General features: G+C 48.0%; 1 protein-coding gene across 1 annotated transcript in view; it reads right to left on the minus strand.

The window, feature by feature from the left end:
* The window catches only part of RSPH14 (radial spoke head 14 homolog), a 387,168-nt gene that overhangs the window by 360,404 nt on the left and 6,068 nt on the right, over window positions 1-20,696 (minus strand). The window lies entirely within an intron of this gene.

Raw genomic sequence — 20,696 nt, forward strand, 5'->3', positions numbered from 1 at the left:
TTAAAGAGATGATATAACAGATTACAGGAGCATAATGTCTTACTTTTGGATATACAACCTTGTCATTAAAGCATGAAAGCTGCTATTCTTAAACCCTATACTCCAGGTCGTTAATCTTCTTATCATTGGAAACGTTTTTTGAGTGAATGTCCTAATCTAAATTAGCTTTCTGATTTAAAAAATACTGTAATACTTTAAATATTATGGCCAATGCTTTTTTGCGGCGGTACGTGTCGGTACGACGTACCGGAAAATCTGAAGAGCGCTGAGGGCCAGCACCTCTGGCTCTGTCCACATGGCTAATTTGTAAACTATACAAATTAGCCATGTGTGGAGCGGAGGCACAAGCAGAGCAGCTACTGGAGCTGCAGGACCTGCGATGATGTCACGTACATGTGACTCGGGTGGGTGGAGCCATGGAGTTTTGTCCAGCGGGAAAGAAGCTGGAGAAGATGGAGGAGTGCAGGGTATGTGAGAAAGTGGTGCAGAGGGTGGCAGGCTGTGCAGGGGGAAGAAGTATGCAGGGGGGATAAAGTGAGATCAGGGGTATGGAGAATTGAGAGACGAGGGGGATGGAGGATGGAGAGATCAGGGGGATCGAGGATGGAAGGAGCAGGGGGATGGAGAATGGAAAGAGCTGGGTTCATTGAGTTTTGTTTAGTCAAACTTGTTTTAGATGGATAAAATAATGCACTATTTCTCGGTCGGTGCGGCTCTGGCACGCAAAAGACCCCAAACAGACGTGGAGACAGAAACAAATCAGATGATAGAGCAGAACGTGGCCACCGGTTCTTCAACTATCGAACCTGCATCAGCTAGTGTTAATGATCCTGATGACGTAAAGCTGCTGTCATCTGGTCATCTGGTTGTCAGGCTAGTTGGGCCACCTTTGAAGCGGTTTGATCCAACAAAGTATGTTGACTCTTGGATACTTCGAGGTCGGCGACCAGCCATTGCCAGGAACAGTAACTAACGAACTTGAGACGCCGTGGCTGATGAAAATTTGGTTGAAATTTGGCATTTCTTATAGAATACAGCCTAGGTAAGTCAAAAACCATATTTTGCAAGTGAAAAAAACCGATTATACAGTATTAGTCATTTTTTATGTTTCTTTTGAAATCTGAATTACAAAGTTTTTGATTGAAATTAGCGTACACACTACAAAACTGAATAATGAGAAACAGGGACGCACCGTCCATTGGACAAGATGAGCAGTTTGCTCTGGCGGCACTATATCCAGGGAGGCGGCAATGCGGCCGGGTGGCGGAGCAGTATGGGGACTGCCGTTTCCACCGCCCAGTGCCTAAACAGGTAAACCGTGCACAGGATCTCCCGGCCACCAGACAGCATGACAGCACCCCCCCCGCGCTGCTCAATCTCAACCGCCAGCGCCTGAAAGCACCCCCCGCCCGCTCCTCACCTCATAGATGCGTACCGGCAAATATATATTTATTTTTTTTTTACAAAAAAAAGCGCTGATTATGGACAAATGTTTACATTTATAGTAACTTTAATGCAATCATAGATTAGCCAGTTTAAGAGTCAAAATACAAACTGTTATTCTGGCAAGGTGACCATACGCATTAGATATAAGTCAATTGTACCCACAGGTTTCATTGAACAAGCCAAATACTGTGTGTGTGAGGTTTCCTTGGATTTCAACATGCCTGATCCTTGTTTATGAGGTGTCTGGAAGTGTCTTATTCCTTTATCCCTATTCAAAATGCTGGTATGTTTAGCAGAGTTGAATGTGAACATAGAGTACTGTGGAAACGTTTTATGTAGGTGTGGGAAAAAAAGCTTCACAGTAAGAATGATTTCAAAAATAGAAGTGTTAATAGTTTTTTTTATCAATGTACAAAATTCAAAGTGAATGAACAAAAGAGAAATCTAAAATCACGGCAATTTTTAATTGGATCACCCTTTGCCTTCAAAACTATATCAATTCTTCAAGGGACACTTACACACAGTTTTTGAAGGAACTCTGCAGGCAGGTTATGTCACACATCTTGGAGAACTAACCACAGACTTGGGGTTGTAGGCTTGCACAAATCCTTCTTTCTTTTCATGTAATCCCACACAGACTTGATGATTTTGAGATCAGGGCTCTGGCGGCTATTGTTCTTCTTTCTAATGAAGATAGTTCTGAATGACGTTGCCTGTATGTTTGGGGTAATTGTTTTGATGAATAAAAAATTTGGAGTTAATCAGGTGGTACTCTGCTGGTATTGGATGATGGATAAGTATTTCTTAGCATTGAGGACACCATTATCCATGACCAAATCCCCAAATTTATTTGCTAAAATGCAGCTCCAGTCTTGTAAGGAACCTCTACCATGCTTCACTGTTGCCTGCAGACACTCATTATTGTACCACACTCCAACTCATCGCAAACAAAATATTGATTTTCGGCAGCTATTCTTCCAAGAAGACCACTTCTCTGAACAGTTGATATGTGTAGGTCGTTGTGACCAGCTTTGAGCTGTTGCCATTGCTGGACATGTTTCTATATTGAAGGGAGGTGAGCATGATATCTGCTGCACTAAACTTCACTGGCTGATCACTGCGTCTATAGTCCTCAATATTGCCCATGTGTAGGTGTCCTCAATGCTGAGAAATATAGGCAGATACTTACCATCGTGTAATACCATAAGGGGGGTATCTAATTAGCTCCACATTTATCCTGCAGCAGGACAATGATCTTAAACATACAGCCTATGCAACTAAAGGGCCATTTACACGCTGCGACATCCCTAACGATATATTGTCGGGGTCACGGTGTTTGTGACGCACATCCGGCGTAGTTAGCGACATTGCAGCATGTGACAGGCTGGAGTGACCTTAAACGATCGCAAAAGAGGCAAAAATCGTTTGTCTGAGAGAGGTCGTCTATTTATGAAAAATCGTTGTCTGGTCAGTAGCAATGTTGTTCCTCGTTCCTGCGGCATCACACATCGCTATGTGTGACACCGCAGGAGCGACGAACATCTCCTTACCTCCGTCCACCGGCAATGAGGAAGGAAGAAGGTGGGCGGCATGTTCCAGCCGCTCATGTCCGCCCCTCCTCTGTTATTGGATGGTTGCCGTGTGACGTCGCTGTGACGCCGCACGAAACGCCCCCTTAGAAAGGAGGCGGTTTGCCGGCAACAGCGACGTCGCAGGGAAGGTAAGTCCGTGTGACGGGTGTTAGCAATGTTGTGTGCCACGGGCAGCGATTTGCCCGTGATGCACAACCGACGGGGGCGGGTACGCTCGCTAGCGATATCAGTACCGATATCGCAGCGTGTAAAGTACGCTTAAGAAATATCTTGAGCTTAGAGAAACACTGGAAGTGATGATATGGCCTCCAAAGAGCCCTGATCTCAACATTGAGTCTGTCATTACATAAAAACATAGAATGATTTGTGCAAGCCTACATTTATAGAAGATTTGTGGTTAGTTCTCCAAGATGTTTAGAACAACTTCTCTGCTAAGTTAACATGTGTACAAGTGTACCTGGTAGAATTGATGCTTTGATGCTACTTTGAAGGCATAGGGTGGTCACACCAAATATTGATTTAATTTGGATTTCTCTTCATTTACTTTGCATTTTGTTAACGCTTCTATTTTTGTAAAGCTTTCTAGGCCTTTCCTCCACTGCTTAGAACTTTTGCACAGTAATGTACATAGGGGAGCTGAGAAGAATATCTGTCAGCCAAAGTCAATAGCTACTAAGATCTATGAACACCTGTAGAAAAACAAAATCGTTAGCTACCATCCTGACAAACAACGTCCCTTATTGGACACTTATGTGAACATGTGGCATGTTTACATAGGGGAATGCAGTCAGAATTTGAAACAACTTTTAACAATAACTGTTATATAGTAAACATATAGAGGGAAATAAATATGTATATTAAATCACAGCACTTCGGGGAAACATTAGATCTAAACATAGTCCTCAATGAAATGTATTAATAGCTTTCATGACTGACTGCGTTGGATGAAAAGTGATAATGTGATAACAGGACAGAGAAAAGGCTGTTGATGTCTGGAAAAAAAAGATTTATCTCTGATATCTGTACACAAAAAAAGATGTGATTGTGTTGGGTTATATAAGTGAACAATCCTATCACTATATACGTCTGCCTGCAGCAATAAATCCTGTGACTGACAAATCCCCATGTGCTTGAAAGGGCTTGTCCCTTTCAGAAAACTTTCCCCTGTGTGCCAAATTCATTTTAAATAAACTGTGTTTTACTTACCCTCCCGGGGTCCACTGCAGAGTCTCCACCGCTGTCCCAGTCTTCGTCATTTGCAAAGAGGAGCCATGGACTGTAAGTGCACCAATGCAGCTTGCAGCGATCTCCAGAATGGATATAAACATGATTATTTCTTTTATTCTTAAAGGGAATTTCTACTTTAATAGTGGTCTCTAATTGCATTTATACTAGTAAATTAACAGAGCTGGTACTTACTCTCTTTGGGTCCCGTTACACGTAGCGACGCACCTGCGATCCGACATGGCAGGGATCGCTGGAACATCGCTACATGGTCGCTGGTGAGCTGTCAATCAGGCAGATCTCCACAGCGATCAGAGATCAGCCACCAGCGTAACAACGGCTCCCTGCTGGCTACTGGAGGAATCTCCTGTAATGCCAGGCCTGGATTCAGTTAGGCTAGGTTCACATTTCCGTTGTTTTGCATCAGTCACATGCGTTGCTTGACGCATTTGACTGATGCGTTGTACAATGGATGACAAAGAACAGAATTCATTGTCGGACTCCGTTGTGTGCGGGGGGGGGCGGAGTGCGAGGTGGGTGGAGCCGAGCGAGGCCATGGCGCTGAGGACGTCAGTGCCGCGGTCTGCATGGCTGGGGACAGGTGTGTGCGGAGTGCAGGAGGGAGCTGAGCCGAGCGGGGAAGTGTCGGGCTCCCTGCACACGTAGCCAGAGTAAATATCGGGTAAAAACTGAGCAAAGCACTTTGCTTAGTTACCCGATATTTACCTTGGTTACCAGCGTACACCGCTTAGCGCTGGCTCCTTGCACACGTAACCAGGGTAAATATCGGGTAACTAGGCAAAGCGCTTTGCTTGGTAACCCGATGTGTATCCTGGTTACGTGTGCAGGGAGCCAGAGAGCATGCGCAGTGAAATCCTACGGAATGCGCTGCTCAAAAAACGTGACAAGCTGCGTTCCTTTCGCCCCGAGGTCAGTCGTTCCACGACTGATCAGTCGGGCGGAGGATGCAACGCAGCATCATCAGTCACAATCCGCCGCTCATACAAGTCTATGGGAACAACGGAATCCGCCAAACGGATTCTGTTGTTTACCAGAGCAGCGGATTGTGAATGATACAATTTAATGGAAGTGTGAACCTAGCCTTACCTGCTTTGCACTCCAGAGCTCTCAGCTGCAGCCTGGTCTGATCTCAGAGTTTTCAGGACTGCACCGCGAGTGCCGAGTGATTGATTCCCTGGCAATTGTGGTTCAGTTCATAACAGCTGCGGACAGGCCGGGGTGCAATCCGGAGTTCAAGTAAGAGCACTGGAGATCAGCCCGGCATGTCTTCAGCTGTCATGAACTGAACCGCAATCGCCGGTGAATCAATCACTCGGCGCTCGTGATGCAGTCTAGGCTGCACTCTGGAGTTCAGGTGAGAGCTCCGGAGTGCAATGCAGGTAACTGAATCCAGGCCTGGCATTAATGGAGATTACTCCAGTAGCCAGTCCGACGCTGGGCACTCGTTGGTCTCCTGCCGTCAAACATGCCGATGCGTACTGCCCAGCGGGAGACTGAGCAAAAAATGGTCCTAATCATTTCGTCACGATCAGCAACCTCGCAGCGGCCCGCTCGCTGCTGCTTTTCACACACAGATATCGCTAGCGAGGCCCTGATACGCCACAAAACCTGTGACGTTTCAGCGATCTGTGTGTGACGGGGGCTTTTGGATTCAGCGCCAGCTCTCTACTGCTGCTCCATTGTTTGCGTTTTGGCTGCAGAAGTGATGTCACGTTGACAACACACATCACTTCTGCAGCTAATCACAAAGCTTAGAGGCTCTGTTGATTCAGACAGTATGATCTGCTGAGCTCAGTGATTGGCTGCAACTGTAATATGAGCTGTTGACATCCCATCACTGTTGCAGTGAAAACACAGAGACTTGAGCAGCAGCCGAGAGTTTGCTGTGCCGCCTCAGCAGCTGTTCGAACCTCTCGGATCCGGGGGTAGTGTCCGTTTGTGGCTCGAGGGTCTCCGGACCCGGGGGCTTAGGGGCCACACTCTAAAGTAAAAGGAGGGATATTTACAGGGGAGTGATAGTTCGTGACGCCACCCGTGGTGTGCGGTAACTGGGGGTTCCGCCGCTGCCGTTGGGAGTACCCGGGGTGATGAAGTGGGGCAGCAAGGTGTCGTTGTCCTCCACGGGTAGGAGCAGGCCCCGGGACTCTGGATGATGCTACTGGGAGCCGTGAAGGGGGAAATCACTCAGGTACTCAGCCAATAAGCAGACGCTGACAACTGGGTAAACCAAGTTGCTGGGTGCCGCTGCCTCTCAAAGGGAAGCTCGTCTGGGTCCCGTCCCCTGCAGTGCTGCCTGGTGATCCGTGATCTGCCTCCTGGCACAAAGTTTAAATTCACCGTAGTGGCTCAGTAGTCTGAAACTTGTCAGGCCCCGCTCCCCACTGTGGCTAAGTATGGGAGCCTGCTCTCAGGGCTCACGCTTGGGATTTTAGTAGGCTGCTTGTGTGGAAGGCCCTATCCCCCTCGTTGTGCTGGTGCCCTGATTCTGGAGCTAGTGGGAACAGTCCATAAAGGCTCCGTTCTCCACAGGTTAATTGCTGGGTTGCCTGAAGCTTCTCCCCGGCCTAGGGTCCGTGTACCCCGCCGTGCCCTCGGTCCCGGACCGGTGATAGGACCAGGCTGCTGACCATCCTCTTTGACAGGTCCAGGCACCTAGCCTCAATCCCCTGCGACCGGGGTCCGACTTCTCTAGGTCCAGACCACCGTCTGCAACCTAGTCAGCTTCTCCTGGGGGCCACTACACCCAGCTTCCTCTGAGCTCCTCTCAGCTCGAGGGCTCCCTCACTTCTCCTCTTCCACTTCACTTCTACACTCCTCACCTCCCCTTCCTGGCCCCTAGGTGGGCGACCCTATTCCGCTCAAGCCGTCCACTGGTGTGCCTGGTGGGTGTGGTGCAGGGTGTATCTAGGATTTGATTTGCTGTTGAAGGAAGCACTGTAAGATGGGGACCCAGAACCATGAGGGATTTGAATACTGCACGGAAGGGTAGTTTGTGCAGTACCCTGTGACAATCTGAATAGTCCAGGGACGTCACATTTGCACCAGACTCAGGGAGGGTAAGTAAATGCTCTGTTATCTTACAAGTAAAAGGGCATTTGTGAACCACTTTGCCCCTTTAAATGGGAGAAGCTGCTACTTAGAATGGCAGAGGCTTAGAGCATGCATACACTCTGCCGATCTAGGGGTGAATGTGTATCTGTGGTCCAGAAGGAATAACTGATCATTCAGCCAACAGCAGCCAATTCAGCTAACTAATGTGTATACCAAGCCTTATGCGGGCGTCACACGATACGATCCATCGTGCGATATGTCGTCGGGGTCACGGTTTTCGTGACGCACATCCGGCATCGTTTCCGACGTCGTTTCGTGTGACACCTACGAGCGTCTCAGAACGATCGCAAATCGGTTACAAATCGTGTATCATTTACACGTCGTTTATTTTTAAAAAATGGTTTGTTATTCCCTGTGCCGGTTGTTAATCGTATCTGGGGTAGCACACATCGCTCCGTGTGACACCCCGGGAACGATGAACTGCAGCTTACCTGCGGCCACTGGCAATGCTGAAGTAAGAAGGTGGGCGGGATGTTTACGTCCTGCTCATCTCCACCCCTCCGCTTCTATTGGCCGGTGGCTGTGTGATGTCGCTGTGACGCCGAACGTCCCCCCGAACCACCTTCAGGAAGTGGATGTTCGCCGCCCACAGCGAGGTCGCTCAGCAGGTAAGTACGTGTGACGGGGTTTAACGACTTTGTGCGACAGGGCAGCGATTTGTCCGTGACGCACAAACGACGGGGGCGGGTACGATCGCTCGTGCAATCGCACGATAGATTGTATCGTGTGACGCCTGCATTACTCCTAAAATTATAATTGGGATGAACCTGATAATAAAACTAAGGAGGGAGATCAAATTCTTTAAAACTTCTATGTCTGCAATGGCTAGAGGTGATAGGATACTACATTACAAGACAATATCAATATGGGGACCTATGGTCTGGTATAGTGAAGCCGCAAGAGGTCCTTACGTAGGGCCAACTGAAAGCAACCAATGATCTCTAAGCCAGAATGGAGACCACCTCTGTGAGATCAGTTCCTCCTCTGACAGGCTCCCGTCAGACTTATATTTCATGAACAGCTAGTCTAAAATAACAGGTTGCCATCCCTGGCCTGGAACTTCCTGCAGATTTTTTTGTTTGCTTGGGATACAGGGAGTAACCCATGGCAGTCGAATGCTGTTGTGCCCGCATTTAAAAAAAAAAAAAAAAAAAGTAGGTGATCAGACTTAATTGTATCACATCTAGAGATGAGCGAACCCGAGGCTCCGTGTTCAGTGTTCGTGCCAAACACAGACTTTATAAATAAAAAAAACAAAAAAAAAAACCAGTTCAGGTGTTTTATGTTTGCAAACCACTCGTGCGAGCATCGCTGTGCTCACGTTCGCTCGGTGCTCAGCACAGTACGAGCTGCTTGTAGTGTATGAACTGGGGGTAACAACAGCATGATCGGATGTAGTGTGCAGCAAACAAAAAACAAATGGAAAAACCCTGCCCCCGGTAGTGATCTTTTTATGGCTGGGTGCATGTGGGCGGAGACCTAAACTGCCCAATTAGTGACTTCCATTGGGATTCAGGTCAAGTCTGGGTCCCAAACCGAACTTTATCTATAGTCAGGCTGAACCCACCTTTCATTTACTCGCAATCAAGTGATTGGAATCATAAGTGACCAGTGTACTATGAATAAAGATCAATGATCATTATCTTGATGGACTGCGCTACCAAAACAACATCATTAATGGGATATGATGAGAAAATGTTGCTTGTAGTTACATTAATGTAATACATGGGCAAGGGATAGCCGGACGCATGGCGCAAAATAGAGGTACAACGAAGATGAAAACGGGGAAGAAAGGCCCTTACAGTAGGGAGAGGGGAGACTGATAACCATCTGACCTTACACTAACCTGTGTCTGATCATTGAGTTCCCTAAGAGGGTCCTTTCTCTGTCATCATGTGCATTGTCCCTAGTTGTCCCTCCACTCACCCTCGCTAGTGCAAAGGCTGGTGAGTGCAATAGACTACACCACTATGGTAATTATACACAGGGAAAGAAAAACAGACAGGGGTACATAGACAAAAAAGGATAAACTCCAACTCCAAAGCTGCAGCCAAGCACAAGAGCTGCAAGCAGCATGACCTCAGAGGCTTCCTTACTCTACGGTGGTCAATAAAGAATGATGTCTATTCAATAACCGGCATCAGGTGATGGAACATGTGACTATTTAAAGGGAAGGGGAATGGTCACAAACCAACTGCACCTGAGATTGAACTAACCTGGAACTATCAGCAAGGAATGAGTCCTTAACCATATAGGCTGCCGATCATCCTATGAGCCAGAAAAATGCTTGTTCGTCAGATGAAAAGAACTTTTCTGCTGGTGATTGGATGCAACAATGCAGACAATGAGGAGTCAGTGTTGACTGAACCAACAACGGTTTATTAACTTTATACAAATTAACGATTATGAGATATAATATGACACAACTAACAGTGGTAAATCTGAGTACTTCACATAGAACAAATCAGTAACACAGATATCCGTAATACAATCACAGTATTAATTACACTGTATTATTCCTATCATTAATGGTCACCATCGGCGTTCATAATCTAGATCCCTCTAGCAGGGAAATGCCAGAGTCACTCTATTCGTTACTGTAGTCTACTTAACTAAACAATACTAAACAGTGCACAGGTCCTAGCAGAATTGTAAACGCTACTTGCAAATCAAAATTGGGAGATCTCTGCACTCCCCTTACTGGCTGGCCAATTTCATGCTCTGAAGCATGGCCCATGCCCTAACACAATATTGACTCTCTGCACAGGTAGCAATGGCCCAGCTCTGGATCATGACCGGCGTAGTCTGCAGCTTGACCACGAAGTCAGGACTCTGAACCTTGACTGGCATAGTCTCGTTTTCCTTAGCTACTTCTACTGGCGGAGGTCACAGGCTTCCACTAGCTTTGACTGGGCTTCTACTGGTGCTGATCACGGGCTTCTACTGGCATGGGTGAGGGTCTTCTACTTGGCTCAGGTCACGGATCTTCCTATCAGCTCAGGACACATATTTTGCTGTCAGCTTAGGTCACTGATCTTCCTCTCTGCTCAGTCCTCCTCTGAGATCTGACCGCTCTAAGACCCTTTTGTGATAATGAGGCTGTAAGCCCACTTCACTGCGACACGACCTTCCTGGAACAGGATTTTGGCCCCAACTCTTCTCCTGCCAGGCCTTTTATATTTAGTTGCTGTGACACAACTGTCACCTTAGCTGGCATCTCATCTAAACCCTTCCCTCCAGGAAACACACACTCAATAGCTTTAGTTCCTGTTTGTTCGTAATACCTTTGGCCACCAGATGGCGATGTTTCCTTGCAGGCACTATGAAAGGAGAGAACACAAACAACTAACCTAAGTTGAATGTGTCTTCTACTTAACTGACTCCCTTACACTGCACAAAAGATCATCGCTCTCGGCAGTGCATCATTCTTTATTAACAGGACTCGTGCTGCCGAGAACAATGGCAGGTTATGAACAACTGTGCCATCTGTTATTAATTTTTTAGTGCGCATCTGAAACCAGGTCATCCTCTTTAAATAGGCTATTAAACAGTTGACGACCAGCAAGCATGTTCCCGGTCGGTGGTCATTTAACAATGAGCATCGCACAGTGTTGTTGAATCATATGAAAGGTTAAACCCAAAGGAGCTTTGCCTGTTCAAGCGCCGAATTCCTGAGGTGCCCTGGGCCATGTGTTTGCTCAGCCAATATGGATAGAAAAAAACATTGGACGAACTGCACATTTCTTACACGGTGTTCAGCTTCCACCATTTGGGGGTTCTATACACATTTAAAGATTATCTTCTATAATAATGTGCAATATATAAGCAAACATCAGGTTACCTGTTACTATGATGGGATAAACCTTAGGCTGCAGAAATGTTTAATAAAGCTTATGTCCTTTGGTCATAACACTGTAAGCATAGATGTCAGAGGTATAACACATAAAAGTTTGGAGCATTTGCAGCAGTTTTCATTATGATTCGGCAATAAAGAACTAGAAAACCAAGGTGTATGTTGTATCGCCACCTTGTGGTGGAAAGATGAATCACATGTGGCTATGCCTATTTGATTTGCAGTGTTTTGTACAAAATAAAGCAAAAAAGCTGCGCTATTAGCGTATTTTAAGTGTCATTTTTATAAATTACAGTCCCGCATTGAGTAAACAGAAGTTAATGAGATTTAATTTCTGTTATAGTTCTGTTTACCCTCTAAAGGCCTGACCCATCCTCGCCATCTAATCTGAACCTGACTATCCTGTCTCTTTGTCTATGATTGATGTGGATGTCATCCCCGACATCATACACAACAAGCTGCTATGATGAAGCCTGGCGTATGAGCATTTTGGGCTGTCCTTTTCAGGGCAGTGCAAACAATTGCCGTGTTTGTGCACCAGTCTCTCCTTCGCCGGCTTGATCCTTGCGGACTTTCTCCACTGCTTGCCATGATATGGAGATTTTGTGGACTACTGAATTATCGATCACCAAGAATGATCTGTGAGTGACAACACTATGGGATTTATTATGAAGGAAGTCACTTTCACTGAAGGCTGTTACATTCATTTATGCCAAAGATATCAATTCACCATTTCTGGTAGGAAATAGTTCTCCAACTTTAACATTACCTCTGAACTGAAGGGGAAATTTTATTTTATTGGAACTTCTTAAAAAGTCACAGGTAGTAAATGAAATTGTGTAAAAATTGACAGAAAAAACCCAGGAGCATAAAAGCTTAATTCTGGGGCAAATATATGTGCATGTGGTCTAAAAGGGTTAACGAGATTACAGTTGGCAAGAGCATCACTCATGACTCTGATGCAACAAGCATGAGTGGTCCGTGCTGGTTCTCTAGTCAACTGTGGCTCCGGTGCACCCGCATGAGTGGTCCGTGCCCATTCTGTAGTCCCCTACGGCTCTTGTGCCCCTGCATGAGAAATCTGTGCCTGTTCTATAGTCACCCACGGCTCCGGTGACCCTTCATGAGTTGTCCAGGGCGGTTCTGTAGTCACCACGGCTCTGGCACCGCTGCATAAGTGGTCTGTGCTGGTTCTGTAGTCACCTACAGCTCAAGTGCACCCGCATGGGAAGTATATGCCGGTTCTTTATTTAACCAAGGCTCCGGTGAGATATATGTATATATATATATATATACTAGAAGGTGGCCCGATTCTACGCACCGGGTATTCTAGAATTTACGTATTGTGTAGTTAATGTATGATTTTTGTTATATATATATATATATATATATATATATATATATAGATATAGATATATATATATATATATATATATATATATATATATATAGATGTTGTTGTGTGTAGTTGCCAAGTGTTTGTGTAGGGCGCTGTACATGTTCTGGGTGTGGTCTGGGTGTGGCGGGGGGTGAGAGCGGTATTGTTTGTGTGTTGCGTTGTTTGTGGAGCGCTGTGTGTCTGTAGCGTGTGTGTGTTGCGCGGTTTGTGTGGGTGTGGGATGTGTCTGTGTGTTTTGGGGGGAGGTATGTTTTGTGCAATGTGTGTGTTGTGCGGTATGTGCGTATATTTGTGTGTGCCGCGTTGTTTGTGTGTTGGGTGTTGTGTGTGTGCGGCGTTGTCTGTGTGTGTGGGTGTCTGTGTAGGGCAGTGTTTGTGGTTCCCAGTGTGTGGTGTGTTGTGCAGTGCGTTTGTGGCGGTGTGTGTGTGTGTGTGTTTTGGGGGGGAGGTGTTCACCCCCCATTGTGCTCCATCCACCATGCTGCGCACCCCCCATCGTGCGCCATCCCCCATGCTGCGCACCCCCCATCGTGCTCCATCCCCCATGCTGCGCACCCCCATCGTGCTCCATCCCCCATGCTGCGCACCCCCCATCGTGCTCCATCCCCATGCTGCGCACTCCCCATCGTGCTCCATCCCCCATGCTGCGCACTCCCCATCGTGCTCCATCCCCCATGCTGCGCACTCCCCATCGTGCTCCATCCCCCATGCTGTGCACCCCCCATCGTGCTCCACAGTCACACATCAGGCAGTATACACGCACACATCTGATCGCATACACACACACACCCCACTTCTCCCTGTGCCCACCAGTGGGCGGTCCCAGCAGCTGTGCTGCACGCCGTGCTCCTCTGCCGACACTCACAGATCCGATCGCATACACTCACACACCCACACATCAGAATACACTCACACACATCCGATCGCATACACGCACACACACACACATCAGAACACACTCACACACATCCGATCACATACACGCACACACACACTGACGATATCGCACAGCACTCACACAATCACAACATCCGGAGATACCACATGCTTCCGGCCATGTGATCCTCCGGCAGGTCCTGGAAGATCACTGCACACACAGGATTGCCGCCGAGAAGCAAGCGATATCACGGGATGTTGTGAGTGTGTGGATGCAATCTGATGTGTGTATGAGAGTGAGTGTGATCTGATGTGTGTGTGTCTGTTCTTATGTGCGTGTGTGTGTTCCGCCGCTGCAGGACCTTGATGCGCTCACCTGGGAGCCGGTGTACGCTGGTAACCATGCTACAATATTACATGGTTACCAGCGTACACCGCCCCCCGCTCGCACGAAGCCCACACCAGCGTACGCCGGCGTATGCTGATGTGGGCTCCCGGGGGTACAGCACTCACCTGGGAGTCGTTTGGGGAATGCGTGCGGGGGGCGAGGCCAGAACGAGCGTGCAATGCGTGAGGGGGGCGGGGCGTGGCAGAGTTGCCAATGCGTGCAGGGGGGGCGGGGCGAAAGGCCAATCCGTGCGAGGGGGCGGAGCCGAGGTGAGCGGCCAATCCGTGCGGGGGGCGGGGCCATGGCGAGCCCAGCGGCCAATCCGCTGTTTCTCACCGTAAGGACACAATTTTGGAGCAAGAAAGACAGACAGACAGAATAAGGCAATTATATATATATATATATATATATACATACACACACAGTTAGGTCCAGAAATATTTGGCCAGTGACACAATTTTCGCGAGTTGGGCTCTGCATGCCACCACATTGGATTTGAAATGAAACCTCTACAACAGAATTCAAGTGCAGATTGTAACGTTTAATTTGAAGGTTTGAACAAAAATATCTGATAGAAATTGTAGGAATTGTACACATTTCTTTACAAACACTCCACATTTTAGGAGGTCAAAAGTAATTGGACAAATAAACCAAACCCAAACAAAATATTTTTATTTTCAATATTTTGTTGCGAATCCTTTGGAGGCAATCACTGCCTTAAGTCTGGAACCCATGGACATCACCAAACGCTGGGTTTCCTCCTTCTTAATGCTTTGCCAGCCTTTATAGCCGCAGCCTTCAGGTCTTGCTTGTTTGTGGGTCTTTCCATCTTAAGTCTGGATTTGAGCAAGTGAAATGCATGCTCAATTGGGTTAAGATCTGGTGATTGACTTGGCCATTGCAGAATGTTCCACTTTTTTGCACTCATGAACTCCTGGGTAGCTTTGGCTGTATGCTTGGGGTCATTGTCCATCTGTACTATGAAGCGCCGTCCGATCAACTTTGCGGCATTTGGCTGAATCTGGGCTGAAAGTATATCCCGGTACACTTCAGAATTCATCCAGCTACTCCTGTCTGCTGTTATGTCATCAATAAACACAAGTGACCCAGTGCCATTGAAAGCCATGCATGCCCATGCCATCACGTTGCCTCCACCATGTTTTACAGAGGATGTGGTGTGCCTTGGATCATGTGCCGTTCCCTTTCTTCTCCAAACTTTTTTCTTCCCATTATTCTGGTATAGGTTGATCTTTGTCTCATCTGTCCATAGAATACTTTTCCAGAACTGAGCTGGCTTCATGAGGTGTTTTTCAGCAAATTTAACTCTGGCCTGTCTATTTTTGGAATTGATGAATGGTTTGCATCTAGATGTGAACCCTTTGTATTTACTTTCATGGAGTCTTCTCTTTACTGTTGACTTAGAGACAGATACCCCTACTTCACTGAGAGTGTTCTGGACTTCTGTTGATGTTGTGAACGGGTTCTTCTTCACCAAAGAAAGTATGCGGCGATCATCCACCACTGTTGTCATCCGTGGACGCCCAGGCCTTTTTGAGTTCCCAAGCTCACCAGTCAATTCCTTTTTTCTCAGAATGTACCCGACTGTTGATTTTGCTACTCCAAGCATGTCTGCTATCTATCTGATGGATTTTTTCTTTTTTTTCAGCCTCAGGATGTTCTGCTTCACCTCAATTGAGAGTTCCTTAGACCGCATGTTGTCTGATCACAGCAACAGCTTCCAAATGCAAAACCACACACCTGTAATCAACCCCAGACCTTTTAACTACTTCATTGATTACAGGTTAACGAGGGAGATGCCTTCAGAGTTAATTGCAGCCCTTAGAGTCCCTTGTCCAATTACTTTTGGTCCCTTGAAAAAGAGGAGGCTATGCATTACAGAGCTATGATTCCTAAACCCTTTCTCCGATTTGGATGTGAAAACTCTCATATTGCAGCTGGGAGTGTGCACTTTCAGCCCATATTATATATATATAATTGTATTTCTGAACATGTTTTTGTAAACAGCTAAAATAACAAAACTTGTGTCACTGTCCAAATATTTCTGGACCTAACTGTATATACACACATAGGTTCAGCTCACCTTTTAAGCAACCATGGCCGATTTTGATGCTCAGTGCACGGACAGTCAACGGGCCGGTTAAGCTATGAGTAAGAGCTCGGATAGAGCTTGAAACGCGTAAGACGCAATTGTTTTTATAATGGAATTTTTTATATACACCAATCAATGTTTTGAATTTTATTAAAACTACAGAAAAAATAATTGGGCTGGATAATCAAATTCTAAGTGCTAGATTAAACCTCCTTCTGTCGTTATGGCTCCGGTGACCCTACAAGAGTGGCCCATGCCCATCCTGTAGTCACCTACTGCTCTGGTGCCCCTGCATGAGAGGTCCGTGAATGTTCTATAGTCACCCACGGCTTTGGTGCTCCTTCATGAGTGGTCCATGGCGGTTCTGTAGTCACCCACGGCTCCGGTGCCCCTGCATGAGTTTCCATGTCGGTTCTGTATTCAACCATGGCTCCAGTGCCCCTGCATAAGAGGTCCGTGCCTGTTCTATAGTCACCCACGGCTTTGGTGCCCCTGCATGAGTGATCTGTGCAGGTTCTGTAGTCACCCACAGCTCTGATTCACCCGCATGAGTAGTCCATGCTGGTTCTGCAATCAACCATCGATCCAGTGCCCCTGCACGAATGGTCGGTGTTGATTCTGTAGTCACCCACAGCTTCGATGCATCCGTATGAGTAGTCCATGCCGATTCTATATTCAAACCAAAAGAAAAAACTCCTAAAAACAGTTATTTATTTAGATCAATGTTAAAAGATTATATGTATAAGCCACTGCTTATCTAAAATAACTACAGTGATATATTACAGTGAGTGTAATAGGGTGATAGACTTAATTGGTGGGGACAGTGCAAATGGTTTCCTGTTCCCAAGGTAGGGGCAACATTAGTAGTTGCACTAGTTTTTATTCAGATACAATAATACGTGGTTAAGGGGATGACCTATCTCTCCCTCCCTTACTCCTACCTACCAGCGGAGGTGTACCATAAATTATTGGGTACCCCCCGCTCCACGTCGTCTCTCCCTAATATCTCCCTTCAAGTCAGTCGCTAAGACCCGGGAGACCCACCACCAAAGAAATATGTGCAATTAGTCACAGTACTCAAGGATAAATAGATATTAAAAACTTTTTTCTAGATATTAGATGAATCTCAGATCAAAAAGGAGATTTTATATATATACATGGATATGAAATCCCAGCAAGAATTAGCTTATCTGCCGAGATCATCCAATGTAAATCCCAAACTTAGTTTATCTGTACATATGGATATAAAGCCCCAGCAGGGAATGACTTATCTGCCGAGACCATCCAGTATTCTATCCCGACGCGTTTCCCCCCTATATTTTTTCTAGGGGTTCATCAGGGGACTGATCCGGATTAAATCTCTTATATCTTAATAACTGGTAGTCGCATCAACAGTGTGGCATCAATCATCATAGAGGCATTCACTCCGTCCTGGGACACTGCTCTCAATAATCTGCAGGTCCCATAACGACAACTTGTAACTAAAAGAATGTCAGTCACAAAAGCCACATGGCATCAATCGCCCATAATAGGGCACTCAGTCAATAGGGGAACGCCGCTTCTACTGTCCCGCAGGTCCCGTGGTATCAGCCAGCGTGTCATGGTAGGTAGGAGTAAGGGAGGGAGAGATAGGTCATCCCCTTAACCACGTATTATTGTATCTGAATAAAAACTAGTGCAACTACTAATGTTGCCCCTACCTTGGGAACAGGAAACCATTTGCACTGTCCCCACCAATTAAGTCTATCACCCTATTACACTCACTGTAATATATCACTGTAGTTATTTTAGATAAGCAGTGGCTTATACATATAATCTTTTAACATTGATCTAAATAAATAACTGTTTTTAGGAGTTTTTTCTTTTGGTTTGTGCTACAATTACTCCTATCAGTATATGGTAGTTTTGGTTATAAAACGATTCTATATTCAACCATGGCCCCGGTGTCCCTGCATTGAGTGGTTCGTGCCTATTCTGTAGTAACCTATGGCTCCCATGCCCATGCATGAGTGGTCCGTGCCTGTTTTGTAGTTACCCACGGCTCTGGTGTCCCTGCATGAGTAGTCCATGCCAGTTCTGTAGTCACCCATGGCCCGGTGCCCCTGCATGAGTGGTCTGTGCTGGTTCTGTAGTCACCCACGGCACGGGTGCCCCTGTATGAGTTTTCCATGCAGGTTCTGTATTCAACCATGGCTCCGGTGCCCCTGCATGAGTGGTCCGTGTCCATTCTGTAGTCACCTACAGCTCTCATGCACATGCATTAGTGGTCCGTGCCTGTTCTGTAGCCACCCATGGCTCTGGTGTCCCTGCATGTGTAGTCTATGCCGGTTCTGTAGTCACCCACAGCTCCGGAGCCCGTGCATGAGTTTTCCATGTTCCGTTCTGTAGTCATCGACAACTCCGGTGCACCCGCATGAGTGGTCCGTGCCCATTCTGTAGTCCCCCTACGGCTCTTGTGCCCCTGCATGAGAAATCTGTGCCTGTTCTATAGTCACCCACGGCTCCGGTGACCCTTCATGAGTGGTCCAGGGCGGTTCTGTAGTCACCACGGCTCTGGCACCGCTGCATGAGTGGTCTGTGCTGGTTCTGTAGTCACCTACAGCTCAGGTGCACCCGCATGGGAAATATATGCCGGTTCTTTATTTAACCAAGGCTCCGGTGAGATATATGTATATATATATATATATACTAGAAGGTGGCCCGATTCTACGCACCGGGTATTCTAGAATTTACGTATTGTGTAGTTAATGTATGATTTTTGTTATATATATATATAGATGTTGTTGTGTGTAGTTACCAAGTGTTTGTGTAGGGCGCTGTACATGTTCTGGGTGTGGTCTGGGTGTGGCGGGGGGTGAGAGCGGTATTGTTTGTGTGTTGCGTTGTTTGTGGAGCGCTGTGTGTCTGTAGCGTGTGTGTGTTGCGCGGTTTGTGTGGGTGTGGGATGTGTCTGTGTGTTTTGGGGGGAGGTATGTTTTGTGCAATGTATGTGTTATGCGGTATGTGCGTATATTTGTGTGTGCCGCGTTGTTTGTGTGTTGGGTGTTGTGTGTGTGCGGCGTTGTCTGTGTGTGTGGGTGTCTGTGTAGGGCAGTGTTTGTGGTTCCCAGTGTGTGGTGTGTTGTGCAGTGCGTTTGTGGCGGTGTGTGTGTGTGTGTGTGTGTGTTTTGGGGGGGAGGTGTGCACCCCCCATCGTGCTCCATCCCCCATGCTGCGCACCCCCATCGTGCTCCATCCCCCATGCTGCGCACCCCCCATCGTGCTCCATCCCCCATGCTGCGCAGCCCCCATCGTGCTCCATCCCCCATGCTGCGCACCCCCCATCGTGCTCCATCCCCCATGCTGCGCAGCCCCCATCGTGCTCCATCCCCCATGCTGCGCACCCCCCATCGTGCTCCATCCCCCATGCTGCGCACCCCCATCGTGCTCCATCCCCCATGCTGCGCACCCCCCATCGTGCTCCATCCCCCATGCTGCGCACTCCCCATTGTGCTCCATCCCCCATGCTGCGCACTCCCCATTGTGCTCCATCCCCTATGCTGCGCACTCCCCATCGTGCTCCATCCCCCATGCTGCGCACCCCCCATCGTGCTCCATCCCCCATGCTGCACACTACTCCCCATTGTGCTCCATCCCCCATGCTGCGCACTCCCCATCGTGCTCCATCCCCCATGCTGCGCACTCCCCATCGTGCGCCATCCCCCATGCTGCGCACTCCCAAACGTGCTCCATCCCCCATGCTGCGCACTCCCCATCGTGCTCCTTCCCCCATGCTGCGCACTCCCCATCGTGCTCCATCCCCCATGCTGCGCACTCCCCATCGTGCTCCATCCCCCATGCTGCGCACTCCCCATCGTGCTCCATCCCCCATGCTGCGCACTCCCCATCGTGCTCTATACCCCATGCTGCGCACTCCCCATCGTGCTCTATCCCCCATGCTGCACACTCCCCATCGTGCTCTATCCCCCATGCTGCACACTCCCCATTGTGCTCCATCCACCATGCTGCGCACCCCCCATCGTGCTCCATCCCCCATGCTGCGCACTCCCCATCGTGCTCCATCCCCCATGCTGCGCACCCCCCATCGTGCTCCATCCCCAATGCTGCGCACCCCCCATCGTGCTCCATCCCCCATGCTGCGCACTCCCCATCGTGCTCCATCCCCCATGCTGCGCACTCCCCATCGTGCTCCATCCCCCATGCTGCGCACTCCCCATCGTGCTCCATCCCCCATGCTGCGCACTCCCCATCGTGCTCCATCCCCCATGCTGCGCACTCCCCATCGTGCTCCATCCCCCATGCTGTGCACCCCCCATCGTGCTCCACAGTCACACATCAGGCAGTATACACGCACACATCTGATCGCATACACACACACACCCCACTTCTCCCTGTGCCCACCAGTGGGCGGTCCCAGCAGCTGTGCTGCACGCCGTGCTCCTCTGCCGACACTCACAGATCCGATCGCATACACTCACACACCCACACATCAGAATACACTCACACACATCCGATCGCATACACGCACACACCCACACATCAGAACACACTCACACACATCCGATCACATACACGCACACACACACACTGACGATATCGCACAGCACTCACACAATCACAACATCCGGAGATACCACATGCTTCCGGCCATGTGATCCTCCGGCAGGTCCTGGAAG

This window comes from Anomaloglossus baeobatrachus, chromosome 1 (assembly GCF_048569485.1).
Source record: "Anomaloglossus baeobatrachus isolate aAnoBae1 chromosome 1, aAnoBae1.hap1, whole genome shotgun sequence".
Taxonomy (NCBI): Eukaryota; Metazoa; Chordata; class Amphibia; order Anura; family Aromobatidae; genus Anomaloglossus; species Anomaloglossus baeobatrachus.